The 20,294-nt window shown below is 44.5% G+C and overlaps 1 non-coding gene and 1 pseudogene across 1 annotated transcript; both read left to right on the top strand.

The window, feature by feature from the left end:
• Positions 1–9,248: 9,248 nt before the first annotated feature.
• On the top strand, positions 9,249–9,355 carry LOC111763056 (U6 spliceosomal RNA). The gene has a single exon (XR_002796013.1). It is a non-coding gene; the product is annotated as a U6 spliceosomal RNA (small nuclear RNA).
• Positions 9,356–18,067: 8,712 nt separating this feature from the next.
• On the top strand, positions 18,068–19,521 carry LOC105745686 (E3 ubiquitin-protein ligase Mdm2 pseudogene; annotated as a pseudogene).
• The last annotated feature ends 773 nt before the right edge of the window (positions 19,522–20,294 follow it).

Here is a 20,294-nt window from a genome sequence, read left to right as displayed (position 1 = left end):
CAGCTAACAGAGAGGTGAAGAAGGGTAATCACCACACCATAGAGCCAAGAGTGCCTACAGTTGCAAGCAGGAGAATTGCATCCATCATCCATGTGGAATCTAAGCCCCCTCTCAATATAGAGGGGGAGTGGACATAACCATCCCAGGGTCCACAGGATGGAGGAATAGAGTATGGGCTAGAGTGGACTTACTGATATTCTACTATGGAACTATTGTGATTAGTAATGGAAGAAATTGTAGTATTGATGTGGAGAAAGTGGCCATGGTAGCTGCTGAGGGTAGGGAGAGGGAAGAGGAGATATGATGTGGGGGCATTTTCAGGATTTAGTGTTGTCCTGGGTGGTACTGCAGGGGACAGATGCTGGACATTGTATGTCCTGCCATGGCCCACTGGGTCGACTGGGAGAAAGTGTAAACTACAATATAAACCACTATTCATATGGTACAGCAGTGCTCCAAAATGTATTCACCAAATGCAGTGAATGTGCCACAATGATTAAAGAGGTTATTTATGTGGGAGGAGTGGGGTGATGTTGCTGCCTCCCTTCACCCCTCCTCCTAGCCTTTGTTATCTCCCTTTTCCAGCCGTTGCTATCCTTCACCGCCTACCTCATAGCTGCCTGCACAGCTCCGCCTATCCACTACCGCCCCGTAGTTAATCCGCCCCCGTTCCTACCCCTCCCTTGACCCGACCTTATATAATCAAGTGTATTTCCGCAATAAAGTGGACTAGCTCACTCTCACAGGCTGTCTCCGTGGTTTTTACCGCGCGTCCCCCACACCTGGAGAACCTAGGCCTACGCGCTGGCCTAGGGGCTCACCGCCGAGCCGTGGAAGCCCGCCCGGTCCTCGTGGGTTGCTAACTTAAAATAGCAAGCCCACAGCAGGGGGCTCGTCCGGGATCCTTTCCTTCCACCGCCCTCCGGCCCCCTCTCTGCTGCTGCTGCTGCTGTCTACAGGCGATCATTTCAGCTCTCCAGGTAGGGACCCCATCGCCGTCTTTTCTTCTCCCACTATGGGCGCCTCTCTCTCCTCACACCATACCCCTCAGGTTCGGCTTTTAGCCGCCCTGCTTGATACCAATGGAGTCCCCGCGTTTCCCTGAAACAGCTCCAAAAATACTGGGACCTGCTACTCCCTTTTAATCCGTGGCTCGCCACCTGCCAGCTCTGGAGCCCAGACACATACTCTCGACTAATAGATCGAGTCACCTCCGCCATAGAGCATGAAAAGCGGTCTTTTCCGCCCGGCCTGCTGCCTGCTCTAGTAGCCATACGTGCCTGTCTCCTTGGTGCGCCGTCAGAAGCCATCCGAGACAAATCGGTTAAGCAACCCAATGACTATGAGCCCGATGATCCTGGCGACACAAATTCTCTGTCTGACCAGCTCGCCGCCGCTCTCGAGCGCGAACCTCCCCGCCCGCGCTCCCCACGACCCGCAGAAGCCGCTTCAGTAGCTCCTCAAAATAGCGGACTTTCTCCCTCTTCTTCCACCTCTGCCCAAAAATGGCGCACTTCCGGCTTCTTCTTCACCTATATCCGAGCCCGCCAGCCGGAACAAAGGCGCTTCCTCTCACCTTTACCCGCCCCTCCCTGTCCCGTCATCTTCCGGCCCTGCCCCGGAAATAATGCAGCCGCCATCTTGGCCGGCGCCCGGAAATGACGCGACTTCGCCGCCATCTAGGCCGGCGCCCGGAAATGATGTGACTTCGCCGCCATCTTGGCCGGCGCCCGGAAATGACGCGACTTCACCGCCATCTTGGCTGGTGCCCGGAAATGACGTGATTTCGCCGTCATCTTGGCCGGCGCCCGGAAATGACGTAACTACACCGCCATCTTGGCAGGCGCCCGGAAGTGATGTAGCCGCTCCGCCATCTTGTCCAGCGCCCAAAAATATCCCACCGCCAGTTTGTTGCCGCCTTGACGCTGCTAAGCCATCATTCTCTCATCTGTTTCCCGCTACCGTTCGTCCCTCGCCACCACCGTATGGCAGCAGCCCCCCACCTGCTTCTAGCGAAGCACATTCTCACGCCCCCCAGCTATACCCGCTCAACCCGCTGCCCACGCAGCAACGCCCTCAAACTTGGCTTCCCTTCACAGCAGAAGAAGTTAAAACTCTTCGTAAAGCCGTTAAAGAAGACGGCATTGATAGCCCATATGTTCAACAACTAATAGAAGAGTTGGGGGTTCAGCTTGTTCTTCCCTATGATTGGATTTCTCTAGCTCGTTCCATCCTTCAGCCAGGCCAGTTCCTTGAATGGCGCGCTCACTATCAAGTAGCTGTTGATCAACAAGTAGTGGAAAATGTTCGATTGGGTGTCCAAGATCCAGCTGATGCCTACACAGGGGGTTAACAACTATGCTGACCCTCGTTCCTATGTGAACATAGACCCAGGGTTTTGGCTCCGAGTGAAAGTTCTCGTTCAGCGGTCATTCTCTTTAATTTCCACCAAACAATCGACCAAGTTCGCGCAAATGCTTCAAGACTCGCAAGAAACCTTTCCGGCATTTGTCGCCCGCGTTATCGAAGCATGCCAACGTAAAATTACTAACGAAGATGCTCAGTTTGCGTTAGCAAAAGAACTCATTCTCGATGGGTGCCTCGCACCCTTCCGAGCTGTTATCCTTCCTATCTGCGACAAGCCGATGCACGAATGGGTCCTAGCTTGTCGAGACATTGACCCACAGACTAAAGCACTTACTGCTGCCTTCGCTTCCGCCATGGCTGTCTCATCTGCCTCCACTTCTGCCTGCTTTCGATGCGGTCAGCCCGGTCATTTTGTTCGCGAGTGCCCTCAACCGGCAGCTCCCCGCCCTGCCATAGCACTGCACAGACCAAGAGGCCCCCCCACGCCATGCCCGCGCTGTGGTAAAGGGTATCACTGGGCCAGCGACTGCCGCTCAGCGCAACGTTTTTCTCAGCCTTTAAACTTCCAGCGGGGCAGGCCTCAGCCCCTCCCCCAAGAGGCCCTCCACAAAGCTCCAAAACCCTAATGTGGACCATGCCTATCAAACGTCACCAAAAACCTTCACTAGAACTTAAAATAGAGGGACAATGGCTTGACGGACTCTTAGACTCGGGTGCCGAAATCTCTTGTATTCCCTTCGAAATCGCCGCTTTTAATCACTGGCCCCTCGAAACTGGCCCTCAAGTCATCGGCGCCACAGGAGCTGCTACTTCTTGGAAAACATCTCAGCCTCTGCATTGGTGCGACCGAGAGGGTAACGAAGGTCAAATTCGTCCACTCGTCCTCTCTTCAGTCCAAACCATCCTGTGGGGAAGAGATGTACTCAGCCAGCTAAAAGCTCGAATCACCACAGAAGCCTTCTTAGCTGCGCTGCCCCCCCCTTATAGGGGCCACTTCTCCTGTTTCAAAACCTGACCCTATCCCTCTGGAATGGGACACAGAGGAGCCCATCTGGGTCGAGCAGTGACCCTTGCCAACTCACAAACTACAAGCTCTCTCTGCCCTCGTTGAAGAGCAACTACAAGCAGGGCATATTGAGCCGTCTACCAGTCCCTATAACTCGCCAGTTTTTGTCATCAACAAAAAGAACACAAGTAAGTTTCGCCTCCTCCACGACCTTCGAGAAATTAACAAGCATATTAAGCCAATGGGGTCACCTCAGCCTGGTTGCCTGCATCCCACTGCAGTCCCCCAGCATTTTTATGCAGCCACTATTGACATCAAAGATTGCTTTTTCTCCATTCCCCTTCACCCGCGAGACTGTCCATGATTTGCGTTTACAGTCCCGCGTACCAACAATCAAGGAGCAGCACTCCGATTCCAATGGCGAGTACTACCACAAGGCATGCGGAACAGTCCAACTATATGTCAGCTCTATGTCAATCATGCCATTGAGCCGCTATGCTCTAAGTTCCATCCAGAGCACACATACATCATCCACTATATGGATGACCTTCTTTTAGCAGCAAGTTCTAACACACTTCTCAATGATTTACTTTCTGCAGTTATGACGAACCTCTCAAGTCTTGGATTAATAGTGCAACCTGACAAGGTCAACCCCCAGCCACCTTTCCAGTTCTTAGGCTTTCATTTTCATCAATATATTCGGCCCACCAGCCCGCAAATCCATGTTTCTGATCACATGACGCTGACTGAGCTCCAACGGCTTTGCGGACAAATCAATTGGCTTCGATCAGCACTCCCCATCACAACAGCGCAAATGCAACCCCTTTTCGAGCTCCTGCAGACTAAGTGCAGTCCATCCGCTGCAGTTGTTCGCCCCATCACCATCACCCCAGCTGCCAAAGAAGCCATCCAACAAGTAAATGCTGCACTCCAGCAATGCCGCCTAGAGCGATTCTCTCCCGATCTCCCAATCCTTGCCTTAGTCTTGCCAACACCAGTCACCCCAACGGGTCTCCTATGGCAAGATGGTCCTCTTCTTTTTCTACACACGTCAAAAAGTAAACTCCCAAAAATCTGCCCATTTACAAGGGCTTGGATCACATTAGCCACTGACTTAGTACTTCTCTCCATACAAATGTACGGCGTCCCGCCACACACCATTGTTTGGCCCTTTGATGCAAAAGAAGTTACTTCCCTTATCATGAATAATGCTCAAATGCAGAGCCTGATAGAGTTCTTTCGTGGCTCCTTCGACAACCATTATCCTCATCATCCACTGCTGCAAGGTGTATCTCAATTAGCATTTTTCAACCCGTTCCGTCCGCTGCCCGCAAGAAAGCCAATCCCCTTTGCCATCACTGCTTTCACTGATGCCTCAAAAAGGGGCTTCGCTGCTGTCATATATGTGCCAGGAAAGCTTGAGCCACGACAGTTGATGTTTGCCAATCACCTTTCTGTTCAAGTGGGTGAACTCTTAGCTGTCGCTGCAGTCCTCAATCTTTACCCAGACCAGCCTCTCAACATCTTTACAGACAGCTTGTACACCTTACAGGTATGTCGCAGCCTCCCACTTGCTACCTTTCTACCCAGCGACTCATCTATAGACCAAGCACTTGCCTTTGTACAGCGACTGCTTGAAGAAAGGCAACAACCCTGGTTCATCGCTCATATCAGAAGTCACTCTGGCCTACCAGGACCACTGACTCAAGGAAATGCCCTTGCTGACGCCTTAGCGTCCGGCCGCCATGTATACCCAGCTGCCATTCGAGAAGATTCCATTGACAAAACAAGACTAGGAGACTTCGTCAACCAAGTCAAACTTTTACACTCTCAATTCCACTTCTCTGCGCGTTCTATCCAGAGGCTCTTTCCAGACCTCCCCATTGAAACATGCAAACATCTTGTGCGTTCCTGCCGAACATGCGCACCTTTGCTACCCCTTGGACCCTTGCAGCCCCGCGGAGCTAATCCCCGCGGCCTGTGGCCTAACTCCCGCTGGCAGCTAGACGTTACCCATGTTAGTGCTTTTGGGCGCCTTAAATATCTTCATGTTGCAGTTGATACCTTCTCGCACCTATGCTATGCCGTGCCCCTCACAGGAGAGAGTGCCAAACATTGCATCAAAGCGCTTCGGCAAGCCATTCTATTCATGGGAATTCCCTGGGATCTCAAAACCGACAATGGACCAGCCTATCGCAGTGCCACCTTTGCCAGCTTTGTGCAGATGTACCACATCACACATCATTTCGGCATCCCCTACAACCCGCAAGGGCAAGGAATTATTGAGCATACTCACCAGCAGCTCAAGCTACTCATTCAAAAGGAAAAAGCTTCCTCTCCCCACAAGGCCCCTGCTGACGTCATTACTGCCTGCCTTATCCATCACAATCTCCTGACCTTCGATGACAAAGGACTCTCCCCAACCCATAAACATTGGGGACCCATGTGGCAACCTTCGCAAGTTCCCCTTGTTCATTGGAAAGACCCCGCCACAAACCTTTGGCAAGATCCAGCTCCCTTGCTAGCACAGGGGAGAGGTTTTGCTTGTGTCTTCCCAGACTCCGAGCCACAACCGCTCTGGGTTCCTGGGCGCTACATCCGGCCTGCCACCGACCCCAAAGTTCCACCGAATGATGAACACACTATGCCCTCCGTAAGAGACAACATTGACTGCGGAGGCCCAGATGTCGCCCCATTCGCTCAAATCCAGCACCAACCAGCCCCTCCCTGAAATGTTTATATTTAAATAAGTACTCTCTCCGAGTTTCTTTCCACTGATTGTCCCTCCCCTATGAGGGCTCTCTTCTCCCTTCTTTGTCTTTACAGATTCCCCAAAAGACTCGACTCTGCATAATTTACAAGAAGAGCCTTATTGCCGCCTCTACAACCTGCTGCTGACAAGTGCCTAACCTCCACCGAAACGTGCCTTACAACTTATCAGAGAAGAACTCTCAGTGCAGATGCTCTTTCCACTCCCCTCGCACCCTCACCCACTTTTATACTTCTTTTTTATAGTCTTCATTTTTTTAACAATCTTTTCAGCTGTCTGTCTCGCGGCTACAGCCCCAGAAGATTGGAACCTCCGCCAACGCTTTCTCCTTGCTGTCGCCTTTCTACTTCTAATTGGCGTTTTCACCTCCCTCGTCGCCCTCCTCCCATGACCACCATGTGCCCCCAAGTAAATTCACTCGAGCCTACCTCTCCAACACCACCGTCCGTGAGAACCACACCAGCTCCTTCTCGCCGCGAACGACGTCGACAACGCTTCCTTGCCCGCCGCTTAAGCCGTCTTTCCCTTGAAGATGATGACCCCATCGAGCGCCAAGTTCTCCAGCTCCTCCGACAGGCCCGCTCTATTCACACCCCCGCCTCCTGTTCCCCTACCCTTCCCTACCTCATCCATCTCCTCATTCTCATGTTGTCTCTAGCCTCCTCTGCCCAAAGCTCCTCATCCCATCAGCCATTCAACTGGACCTTGCAGACATTCCCGGATAAACGCATTCTCGCTTATAATGTTACTAGTGTCGCTCCCTCCTTTCTCACACACGTCTGCCCTCTTGCTGGAATTTCCTTCCGTCCCAAATGCCAAGTAAGCAACATCAGAAAAGCGAAGGTAGGCCACCACTCCTCCTCATCCTGTCGAGGCGGGAATACAGCATGCCTGCTTTCTCGAAACAACCGTCTCCTTGGCCCTCAATTCAACCCTGTGTCTGGTTTTTACATCTGTCCTGCTAGTGCTCGAGGTTGTCATGACCCATCACACTTCTACTGCCCCTCTTAGGGATATGTGACCATGGCCCATGGATGGTCTGGCGCCCCCAACAGAGACCCGTATCTCTCTCTCCAAGTAGCCAACAATTCCCGTTGGGACTTCATTTGGCTGACAGTAAAAAACCCAAACGACGATACATGGCTGGCCGTTCGCCCCTATGGACTCCGGTTGTATATGAGCAACTATGATCGTGGCGCTTTGTTTGAAATCCAAAAGCGTGTTGTCTCCGCCCCACCCTCTGCTATTGGTCCCAACCACATCCTTAACCCTCCTCCCTCACCCACTGTTCACCTTCTTCCGTCCTCATCTACCCCCCTCAAAATCTCTTCCACCTCGGCTGCCGTCGTCCCTTCTACAAGCCCCACTTCCCCCCCCGCTTCAGGTATACAACCACATCCTCTCATCCCCTCTAGTCCCTACTTCAAACTCCTAAACGCCTCCTATTCCTCTCTCAACGCCTCCCACCCCAACCTCACTCGCTCTTGCTGGTTGTGTCTTTCCCCCAGCCTCCCCCTCTATGATCCACTTGCTATCCCTTCACCACTCTTTACTTCCTCCACCGACGATTCCCCCTCTTCCTGCAATTGGAATCAATCTACTCATGTCCCACTCACTTTTACGCACATCTCTTCCAAAGGTTTATGCATTCACCCCCGTTCTTCCCACACTCCTAGCCTTACTGCCTGTACCAACTATACCTCCCCAAACATCTCTGCCAAATACTTAGTTCCCCTAAACACCACCCAATGGCTCTGCTCTTCCACCGGACTTACCCCATGCTTATCTGTTGCCACACTTAACAAGACCAAAGAAACGTGTGTTCTCATCCTCCTCACGCCTGGAGTCATCTATCACACTCCTCTACATTTCTTTGAAGCCTTTGACCACACTCAAGAAGCTATTTACCTCCACAAACGCGAACTTATTACTGCTGTACTCACTGTCACTTCCCTCCTAGCTACAGCTGGAGCTGCCACTGGTGTTGCAGCCCTAGACACACAAGTCTCCGCCCTCCAAAACCTCAGACAAGCAGTAGACTCTGATATCATCTACCTCCGAGATGCAGTCAAATATCTTAAAGACTCCCTCAATTCCCTTTCAGAAGTTGTCCTGCAAAACCGCCGAGGCCTTGACCTCCTCCTCCTCAAAGAAGGTGGCCTATGTGCAGCTCTGGGAGAAGAATGCTGCGTCTATGCCAACTATACCGGTTTAGTAGACTCCAGCTTAAAAGAACTTGAAAAAGGTCTCAACCAACGCCGACTTGAACGAGCCCAAACTGCTGGTTCCTGGGGCTTCCTGCAGCCCCTCCTCCCCTATCTCCTCCCGCTAATAACCCCAGTTCTGCTCATCATCCTAGGTCTCACCGTTGGTCCTTGGGCCATTCGACGAATCATCCGCCTTGCCAAAGATCACGCTGACAGTGTATTTTCCTCGTTTGTTCAAATCCATTACCACCGTCTTGCTACCTCTGATCTCGCTCCTCAATCCCGCCCTTGTCCTCGCCTCCTTTCCCACCGTACTTCCCGCCTGTGAAGCTGCTTGCTGTGAAACTCCCTGACCTTAGCCGCCGGCACGGGTTTGTTTCCCTCGGCGTAAAGGGCTTGGGTGCACCCTCCGCCCCCCTTTATTGCTATACGTCTGAGAGTCCTTCGCGGTTAAGCCAGCCACAGCGCTATCCACCCCAAAAAAGCGTGCGCAACATCATGTTAGATATTTCGTCTAGCACCGGCACGCACCGACCCTAAGGGCTATGCATACATTCTGGCCAAATGATATGTCATTTGCCCATCGCCAGTCAATTCTACCCCCTTTTTCTCTCACCCTCCACAGCCCATCCCCCTACTCTCTCACGCCTTTTTTTTATAAAACAAAAGGGTGAGGGTAGTGTGGGTTTTATGGGGACCTCATATTTTTTTAATGTAACATTTAATAAAGAGGAAAAAAGGAAAAAAAAGGAAGCACAGAAGTGAAAAATCCACAAATACATGCAAGTTAAATCACACTTTCTTAAACAATCAGTGGATCAAAGAAGAAATTGTTAAGAAAATCAGTAAATATCTTGAGACAAATGAAAATGAGAACACACATATCAAACTTAAGGGAGTGCTTGCTTCGGCAGCACATATACTAACTTTGGAATGATACAGAGAAGATTAGCATGGCCCCTGTGCAAGGATGACACACAAATTCGTGAAGCATTCCATATTTTTGGAGAAACTGGAGCCCACATACACTGCTGGTGGGAATGTAAAATGGTGCAGCCACTGTGAAAAACAATTTGGCAACTCTTCAGAATGTTAAACATGGAGTTGCTATGTGTCTCAGCAATTCGACTTCTATGTATGTACCCAAAGAATTGAAAACATATATAGGTATAAAAACTAGTGCACAAGTGTTCATAGCTGCATTATTTATAGTATCCAACAAGTGGAAACAATCTAAATGTCCATCGACTAGTGAATTAATAAACAAATATGGTATATAAATACAGTGGAATATGAAGTACTGATACATGATTCAACATGAATAAGCCTTAAAATCATTATGGTTAGTTAAAGAAGCCAGGCACTAAAAGGCCATATATTGTATAATTCCATTTATATGAAATGTTCAGAATAGGCCAATTCACAGAGATAGAAATAGCTTAGTAGTTGGCAGGGAATGGGGGAGAGATGAATTAAGAATAACTGCAGTGGATGTAAGGTTTCTTTCTTATTTAAATAAATATATTTTTTAAAGTACTGGGGCCAGGGATTGAATCCCAGACCTCAGCTGTGGGAAGCTGGTGCTCAACCACTGAGCTACATCAGCTCCCCTGACTTGTTTTTTTTTTTTCCATTTGTTTGCTTGTTATTTTTTTTTTCTGTTTTTAGGAGGCACTGGGGACTGAACCCAGGTCCTCCCATGTGGGAAGCAGGCAATCAACTGCTTAAGCCACATCCACTCCCTATAATACAGTTTTGTTTTGTTTTGTTTTTGAGGTACCAGAGTCAAGAGTGAGGTTTATTTTTGATGAGATAGAAAATGTTCTGGAATTATATAGTGATGATGATTGTACAACTTTGTGAATATAGGAAAAACCACTGAATTGTACATTTTAAATTGTTTGGTATATTTCAAAAGAAAGTTAATTTGGGGGAAAAAGAAAGAGCCAGGAAATATTCTTTTTTAAAAAAGCATTAGCGTGGAGTTCAGTAGTTCTTCTAGAAGCTCCAGTGATTAAATCAGGGTAGAGCATGATAAATCACTAGCATAGAATAGAGAGTCTAGAAATACACACAAATAAATATAAGAATTAATAAGTGATTGAAATCAGTCAGGAAAGGTAAACTACTTAGTAAATGCTATTGTAGCTATTGTTCTAGCCACTTGGAAAAAGATGCTAGAACTTCCCAAAGTCAAGGAATAATCTTCTTTGAACTAGACCTTTTAACTAGAATGAAACAGGAAATACTCAGATCACCTTTACCATTGCTTTATTCTCTACCTAAATCAAGCCCAGATCACATTCAGATAACCCGCCAAAGGTGGGATTTCTTTGAATATCCAAAGAATTCTGGACCTCCAAGCTGGTGAATTTCAGTTGCTCTTACAGTTTACTTCTAACTCAAACCTGAAACTGGGACTGTTTCAGAGGGGGAAGATGTTCTGGTGTCTTTCACCTCCCTATGGTAGAAGTGTGTAATCTTTGTGAATGCAGTTTTAATTCATACCTCATTTGAATCTCAGAGGGACAAATTTAACTCTTGGTCTATTAAAAATAAGCAGTAAATTGAGACAACCAGCAAGATGGCAGCAGAGTAAGGAGCTCCTAGAGTCAGCTTATGCTAAAGTAGTCACCCAGAGCTATCTAAAGAGCCTGTTTGGGGTCTCCAGGACAGTAGAAGAGGATCCTGTAACATCCTTGAAAGCATGGAAGGAGGAGACTGCCCATTTGCAGAGATTTGTAAGTAGAGTGCTCCATATCCCAGAGGCTGGTGCCCATCCTCCACTGGTGGCACAAGCCTTATCAGAAGCTATTCCATGGCTGGTATTGGAAGTTCCACTTCCCAAAAATAGGGGAGAAAGGAAAAAGTTGGAAGAAGTTTCATCAGTCCTTTGAGTGATATGGGCAGCTTGAGCATCCACAGCCTACAGCACCAACTACATCCTTGGCTCCTATTACACAACCAGCAAGGGAGAAACTGCACCCAGAATAAATACGTCTTGTAAACCAGATACTAAGACACCAACAAAAAATTACAATTCACACCAAAAGGAAAAAACAAGAATATATGGCCCAGTTAAAGGATCAAAATAAACCTCCAGATGGCATAAAGAAGTTGAGACAGCTAATCATAGATGTTTAAACAACTCTCCTTAATAAATACAATTTGATGGCTAAAGAGAATAAGGATATTAAGAAGATATTGGATGAGCACAAAGAATAATTTGTAAGGATACATAGAAAAATAGCCGATCTTACAGGAATGAAAGGTGCAATCAATACAATTAAAAATATACTGGAATCATATAACAGCAGATTTGAGGAAGCAGAAGAGGGATTGGTGAGCATGAAGAAATAGCCTCTGATAGAAAACATAAAAAAGAACAGATGATGAAAAGAATGGAGAAAATTGGGAAGCGGACTTGGCCCAATGGATAGGGTGTCCACCTACCACAAGGGAGGTCCACGGTTCAAACCTCGGGCCTCCTTGACCCATGTGGAGCTGGTCCATGTGCACTGCTGATGTGCACAGGGGGTGCTGTGCCACGCAGGGGTGTCCCCACATAGGGGAGCCCCATGCACAGGGAGTGCGCCCTGTGAGGAGAGCCACCCAGCACGAGAGAAAGTGCAGCCTGCCCAAGAGTGGCAGCGCACACATGGAGAGCTGACACAATAAGGTGGCACAACAGAAAGAGACACAGATTCTGGTGCTGCTGATAAGGATAGAAGCAGTCACAGAAGAACACACAGCGAATGGACACAGGGAGCAGACAAATGGGGGGGGGGGAAGGTGAGGGAAATAAAAAATAAATCTTAAAATAAAGAATGGAGAAAATTTAACTGTCATAGGAAACTAAATGACAGCAGGATAACTGCAAACATATGTGTTATGGGTGTCCCAGAAGGAAGAGAAGGGAAAAGGGGAAGAAGGAGAGGAGTTTGTCAAGAAAGTAAAAAGGGAACCCACACAATGGGAGAAAATATTTGGCAACCATATATCTGATAAGAGACTTATAACTTGCATATATAAAGAACTCCTATATCTTGAAAATAAAAAGATAAACAACCCATTTAAAAAATGGGAAAAAGATTTAAACAGACACTTCTCCAAAGAAGAAATACAAATGGCTAAAAAGCACATGAAAAAATGCTCCAAATTGCTAGCTATCAGGGAAATGCAAATCAAAACTACAATGAGATACCATCTTACTCCCTTAAGATTGGCAGCTATGAAAAAAACAGAAGAATACAAATGCTGGAGAGGATGTGAAGAAAGGGGAACACTCATCCACTGCTGGTGGGAATGCAGAAGGATCCAACCATTCTGGAGGACAGTTTGGCGGTTTCTCAAAAAACTAACCATAGATTTGCCATATGACCCAGCAATACCACTGCTGGGTATATACTGAATGCTCATTTTGCCAGGGTGGGTTGTACCATTGGGTAGAGACCCAAGAAGTGAGAGTTGGGGTGGACCCACATCCTAGAGAGGACTAATGCCATCAAATAGAGAGAACTGTATCTCTCAAGAGAAAGAGTGGCTCCCAGGGCATTAGGGCAGTTGAGCAAGTCAGGCCCTGAACACTGTTGCAAGTATCTCTGGACGTGGCTCCTCGGGAAATGGAGATTGGCTGTTGCTGTGGGCCCCAAGGGGAGGGGAAAATGGATGTTGAATGGATGGAACCAAGGTAAATGTGGGGGCAAGAGAGGAGTTTCGCGAGAGTACACGAGGATGAATACAAAACATGTAATATTACACCAAAAACATATAGGGGACGACAGACTAATAATGTAAACCATAATGTAAAACATAGGATAACTAAAAAATTTACAAAACTGTATATCCTAAAGTATGGCCCACATTGTAAGCACAGATGTCACCTTGTTTGAAAGCTATTGTTTCGGAGTCTGTACATCAGTTTCAGTAAATGTGATATGAATAAGTTAAAAGATTATCACTGTGGAAGGGAAAAGGTTTTATGGTGGATGTGTGGGAGTACTGTATATTGTATCTATGAATTACTGTGATCTAAGGCTCTTGTGAAGAAAAGCTCAATAATTAGGAAAAAAGAAAGAGAAAAGATAGGATGTAGAATTTTTCCAAATCAATACGTATTCTAGATCTAACCTTTAAACTCATCGCTATATTCCATTTTACTAGTAAGGGAACCTGACATTATATTGGGATTCACTTTACAGGAAGTTTTGGATCAGAGACTGGTTCAACAATGTTGGCAGAGGAATACTGGAATGGGATGTTATTGACAGGCTATATATGGTTGACAGGGAGTTATACAGGGCATATGTCCAGGGTGCATGGTAATGTTTGGATATACTCATAGTGGAAACAATTAAAAACAACAGCTGGGGGAGTACTGGGTTACTGGCCGGGGGGGCTCTGTCGTGGTCCCTAGGGGAGCAGCGGCAGTCCCCCAGGTGCAATGGTAAGAACCAGGAAGGAATGAGGGTCCAACAGTGGGCTCCTGATACTAATGACTATGCTTGTGAGCCTATACGCCTGCAATAAGAACAAGGCCTAGAGCAGCATTGTGCCTGGGAGTTTCCTCCTGACAGCCCTCATGTTACTCAAATGTGGCCAGTCTCGAAGCCAAACTCAGCATGTAGATGCAGTGCATCCCCCCCAGCATGGGACATGACATCCGGGGATGAGCCTCCCTGGCACTGAGGGATCACTACCAAATACCAGCTGTAGATGCAACTAGACAATGACCTTGAATTAAAGGTTCAACACGGATCAGCAGAATATCCCTGTCTACATATAATAACAGGACTTTAAAATGCTGTTTGACCTAATGTGAGGGGGAAATGGAAAGGAGAAATGAGTTTTATGGCTATGAGTCTCTGAAAAAGAGTCTGGAGGTTGTCAGAAGGATTGCCCTTATGCACACCTGAGCAGAGTCTCAGAGACAGATAAAGTAGATACAACCCCAGGTATTGGTCCTTTTGAGGGCTAAAGAGACCCACGGGTTCTATCGTCATGGCAGATGGGGTTCACTGCCATGTCAGAGGGCCTTTCTTTGGAGCTGGTGTTTCTGCGTGATGGAACTGGACTCAAATGGGGTCTCTTTTCACAAGACTTTCATGCTACTTTACTGGAATTGTAGTTGGTGTTGGGGTTTAAGATATATTTAGGGGAATTGAATCTCTGGACTGACAATATGATATCCACGCCCTGAACCTCAACAGACTTCAAATCCTACACTCTGATTTATTGGACTTACCCCACTCAGCTAACATGGAGTTGAAGAATGTCAACCACCACACCATGGAGTCTAGAGTGCCTACAACTGAAAGCAGGAGAATTGCATCCAGTATCCATGTGGAATCTAAGCCCCCTCTTGACACAGATGTGCAATGGACACAACCAATCCAATGTCCACAGAAAAATGTGGCATTGGTGTGGGAAGGGTGGCCATGGTGGCTGCTGGGTGCAGGGAATGGGAGGAAGAGATGAGATGGGGAGGCGTTTTCGGGACTTGGAGTTGTCCTGGGTGGTGCTTCACGGACAACTACGGGACATTGTAGATCCCCCCAGGGCCCACTGGATGGAATGTGGGAGAGTGTGGGCTATGATGTGGACCATTGACTATGGGGTGCAGTGATGCCCAGAGATGTACTTACCAGGGGCAATGGATGTGTCATGATGATGGGAGAGAGTGTTGCTGTGGGGGGAGTGGGCGGTGGGGGCGATGGGGTTGAATGGGACTTCATATTTTTTGAATGTAATATTTTTTAAAAAATGAATAAAAAAAAATAATGGTAGAAAATTTCCCAACCCTTTAGAAGGAAATAGATATCTGTATCCAAGAAGCACAAAGTACTCCCATCCTAATAAATCCAAATAGACCAACTCTGTAACACATACTAGTAATAATGTTAAATGACAAAGACAAAGAGAATACCGAGATCAGCAACATAAAAGTGATGCATAACATATAAGGGATACACAATAAGGTTCAGTGCTGATTTCTTATCAGAAACCATGTAGGCAAAAAGACAGTGGTATGATATATTTAAGGTACTACAAGAGAAAAACTTCCAGCCAAGAATCTTATATCCAGCAAGATTGTCTTTCAAAAATGAGGGCAAGTTTAGACTATTCACAGATAAGCAGAAACTGAGAGAGTTTGTAACAAAGAAATGGGCTTTGCAGAAAATACTAAAGGGTATGCTACAGTCTAAAAAGAAAAGACAGGAGAGAGAGACTTGGAAGAGAGTCTAGAAATGAAGATTATATCACTAAAAGCAACTAAGTCTCAAAAGTGTAGTGAATATAAAATATGATAGATAAAACCCAAAGGTCAAAATGGGTGAAATAAGAATTGCTTTTACAGTAATAGTATTGAATATTAATGGATTAAACTCCCCAGTCAAAAGACACAGACTGGAAGAATGGATAAGAAAAATAAGCCACATATATAATGTCTGCAAGAGACTCACCTTAGACCCAAGGATACCAATAAATTGAAAGTGAAAGGCTGGAAAAAGATATTCCATACATGCAGTAACAACAACAACAACAAAACTGGAGTTGGAATACTTATATTTATGAAATAGACTTAAAAAGACACTAGTAATATACAATCTGAGGAGTAAGTCAGGAAAAAAAGTCCATTTACAATACCAATTAAAAGAATCAAATATTTATGAATAAACTTAACCAATGTTGTAAAGCACTTGTATTCAGAAAACTACAACTCATTATTAAAAGGAATTTAAAAAGACGTAAATAATTTGAAAAATATTCCATGCTCTGGACTGGAAGACTAATGTCAATTCTTTCCAAAATGATATACAGATTCAATGCAATACTGATAAAAATTCCACCAGCATTTTCTAAATAAATGGAAAACATTATTATCAGATTTATTTGGAAGGGTAAGGTGTCTCAAATAGCAAGAAACAGCTTAAAAAGGAAAGCAAATATGGAGGACTCTCGCTTCCAGACTTTAAACTATATTATCTAGCTACATGGTAAAAACAGCATGGTACCAGCATAAGGACAGCATACAGACCAATTGAACTGAACTGATCGTTAAGAAACAGACCCTCATATCTGTGGTTAAGTGGTATTTGATAAGCCTGTCAAACCCATCCAGCCTGGGCAGAGCAGTCCATTCAACAAATGGTGCTAAGAGAACTGAATATGCATAGCCAAAAGAAGGAAAGAGAACCCCTATCTCACACCTTATACAAAAATTAACTCAAAATGGATCAAAAGCCTAAATATAAAATCGAGAACCATAAAGCTTCTAGAAGAAAATGTAGGAAAACATCTTCAAGACCTGGTGGTAGGTGGTGCATTCTTAAAGGAGATAAGAGTACTGAGATGGACTACTGATGTGTAAAAGATGTAATTAACTTTATTGTAAAAGTGTGGAAATATATAGAGTTGATGGTAACAACACTATAGTGAGGAACAGCTGGTTTATAAATTGGAATGTGGCTGAAAAGTGTAGTCAAGTGATATAAATGCCAAATGAAAGAAAGGTAGAGAATAGTCTAGAGACTGAATAACACAGTAAACTCAGAGGTGGATGAGAATTTTGGTTGATAGTACAGATGCAATAGTGTCCTATGAGCTAGAGCAGATATACATCACTATTGTATGGTGGCGGGAATGTGGAGAAGCATGGGAGTGACCTATGGACTGTGGTTAACAGTAATAATTTAATATTCATGCATCTATGCCAAAGATGTACTGTGTTGATAATGGGGGAGTATGGAAAACGTGCCAAATGTATACAAAGAACCTGGTAATAGTCTGATGATGTTATTTCCTAATCTGTAACAAATGATCCACCACAGTGTGCTGTGTTGATGGAGGGGTGTTGTATGCAGATTCTGCACATGTGCATGATTGTTTTGTAAGTTTACAACTTCTGTCATAAAAAATATATTTTAAAAATAATAATGTAGGTTGAGGGAAAAATACACCAAATATAAGATAAGGACTATTTAAAAATTTTATGATATTCTTTCATCATTTGTAGCAGGTGTCTCAAAACAATGAGAGGTGTTGGTTGTGGGTTGATGTATGGGACCTCTGTATGATGTTATGCATGTTTGCTTTATAAGTTCACAACTTTTACTTTACACTTATTGTTTAAGTATGTTCATATATAAATGATATAAAAACAATAATAGGTTGGGTTGGAGGAAAAGTACACTGCATCTAAGATATTTTGGTTGGTAGTAATATTTTGAGGATGCTCTTTTATCATTAGCTAAAAGTATTTCACAACAATGCAAAGTGTTATTGGTAGGATGAGGTATGAAAGCCCTGTGTGATATAATATATGTTTGTTTTTAAGTTCACAACTATTACTATATACATATTGTTTATGTATGAGTGATATACTTCAATAATTTTTTTAAAAATCCATGAAGAAAAAAAAACTTAAGGCAGCGAGCTACACTCCTCTTGGGGCTTGAGCAACCCTATGTGACTATGAAGGGAAGGAGCAAGAAGCCAAGCCTAAGGGACAGCCCTAAACCTTCTGACAGAGGTTTCAATGCTTTTGCTTCCAGGAGCCTCCTTCTCTGGACCTAGTGTATCAAGCACCCCACTGGCCTTGGCAGTGCAAATGGAATGGCCACTGAGTTCCAGGGCATAGGTTTCTGCATGCCCCATGAATGGAACAGGGTAGCTACAAAAGATCCCTGTTCTAGGGTAATGAAACCCACATGACAAATGTGCAATATGAACATGTCTGTATTTACTAATGGTGCTGTAAGCACCTGCTTCAGAACTAGAATCACTGTCTAGACCAAAGACAATTCTTTTGAAGTTGTTGGTTGGAAGTCTGTTGGTGCACAAAAGACGTTTACACAATGAAAGAGGTTATATTTCACCTTGGCCAGTATATTATGGCTAAGCAATTGTTTGCTGTAACACAACAACATATTGAATATTGCTCAAATGATCTTCTAGGGGATTTGTTTGGAGTGCCAAGTGTCTCTGTGAAAGAGCACAGGAAAATATATACAATGATCTACAGAAACTTAGTAGTAGACAATCAGCAGGAACGGTCAGATTCAGGCACATTCGTGAGTGAAAACAGATGTCACCTTGAGCTGCAGGAGGAGAAACCCTCATCCTCAAATTTGATTTTTAGACCAACTACCTTATTTAGAAGGAGAGTAATTAGAGCCAGAAGAAAATTCAGGTAAATCCACAAATCTGACAGCATTTCCCTTTCCTTTAATGAACGCCTTGCTCTATGGACTTCTACTTGGGAGATATTTTGTAAAAGAAGTAGTAGCAGTGAATCATCAATGACTCCATTAAATCTGGATCTTGATGCTGGCATAAGTGAACATTCTGGTGATTGGTTGGATCAGGATTCAGTTTCAGATCAAATCAGTGTAGAATTTGAAGTTGAATCTCAATTCAGAAGATTATAGCTTTAGAGAAGAAGGACAAGAACTCTCAAATGAATAGGAGTTACTATATACCAGACAGGGAGAGTGATACAGATTACTTTGAAGAAGATCCTGAAATTTCTTTAGCTCACTATTGGAAGTCTACTTCATGCAATGAAATGAATTCTCCCCTTCCACCTCACTGTAACAGATGTTGGACTCTTCATGGGAATTGGCTTCCTGAAGATAAAGGAAAGGATGAAGGGAAAATATCTGAGGAAGCCAAACTAGAAAACTCAACATATGTATTAGAGGACTTGATACTCCTGTTTGCAAAAGAAATTACAGTGATTAACTCTAAAGTGTTATGTGCTGAGGAAACTGATGATAAAATCATAGAAGCCTCCCAGTCCCAAGATTGTGGAGACTACTCTCAGCCATCAACTTCTAGTGGCAGCAATTAAAGCAGTCAAGAAGATGTCAGACAGCTTGAGAGGGAAGAAACACAAGATAAAGAAGAATGTGTAGAACCTAGTTTCCCCCTTCGAGCCACTGAACCTTGTGTAATTTGCCAAGGTCCACCTAAAAATTGTTACATCATCCACGGAAAAACAAGACATCATAGGGCATGTTGTCCATGTGTAAAGAAGCTTAAATAAATGAACTAAGCCCTGGCCGGAATGTAGGCAACCAATTCAGATGATTGTCCTAACTTATTTCTTAGTTGATTTGTCTGTAAAAGTAGAATTATATATTTCTAACTATATAACCCTAAAAATTTAGACAGTTATTTTGGCAACATGAAATTTATTTTTATTTTTTACATCTATCAAAGCCAGAAAGTATCAGTACATGTAGATTTGTTCTCTTTAGTGTAATTTACCTATTTGATGAGGGGGTGGGAGTTAGTGGATATTGACTTTCTTTTAGGAAAATTTCACTTCTGTTTGTATATTTGGGATTTAATGTAATTTGAATTGGATATAGAGTACATCCTTTACTCCTACCCCTCATATTTTAAATTATTTCTATTTTCTCTTAAATGTGATATATATGACTTTTAAAATATAAATAGGACATTTAAATGTAACTTATTTACCTTTCTTGTAAGAAGATGAAGTTTGTGTAAAAGATTTAGTATTTAAATTTTAGATCTGATCTTTATTTAAATATTTAAGTATTTAAAATATTTATATTTTAGATCTTCTGATCTTTAGTTTCTGTAATCGTTCAGAGTCTCATAAAGTACTCTTAACAGATAAAAAGGAAATTGGTAGTTGTATTTGTTGCTATAGAAGTAAAAATGTACTACTTATGCTCCAGCCTCTGTGGTAGAGTAAGGGATAGGTGGTGATGTTGTCCATTGAGAAGTCTTTGAGAACAGACATTATTTAACCACAAGACAACTTTTTTAAAGCTCCATAGTAGAATGTGGATTTTTCTTGGGGGGGTGGGTCTAACCTGATACACAATTTCAGGATTTAATCGGAATTGATTGTTTCTCTTAAGTGAAAAACAGTTTAAGGAATTTGAAGTACTTTCCTGGTTTGGGTTAT

Source organism: Dasypus novemcinctus, chromosome X, assembly GCF_030445035.2.
Source record: "Dasypus novemcinctus isolate mDasNov1 chromosome X, mDasNov1.1.hap2, whole genome shotgun sequence".
Taxonomy (NCBI): Eukaryota; Metazoa; Chordata; class Mammalia; order Cingulata; family Dasypodidae; genus Dasypus; species Dasypus novemcinctus.
This window is presented reverse-complemented; position numbering and strand designations above follow the sequence as displayed.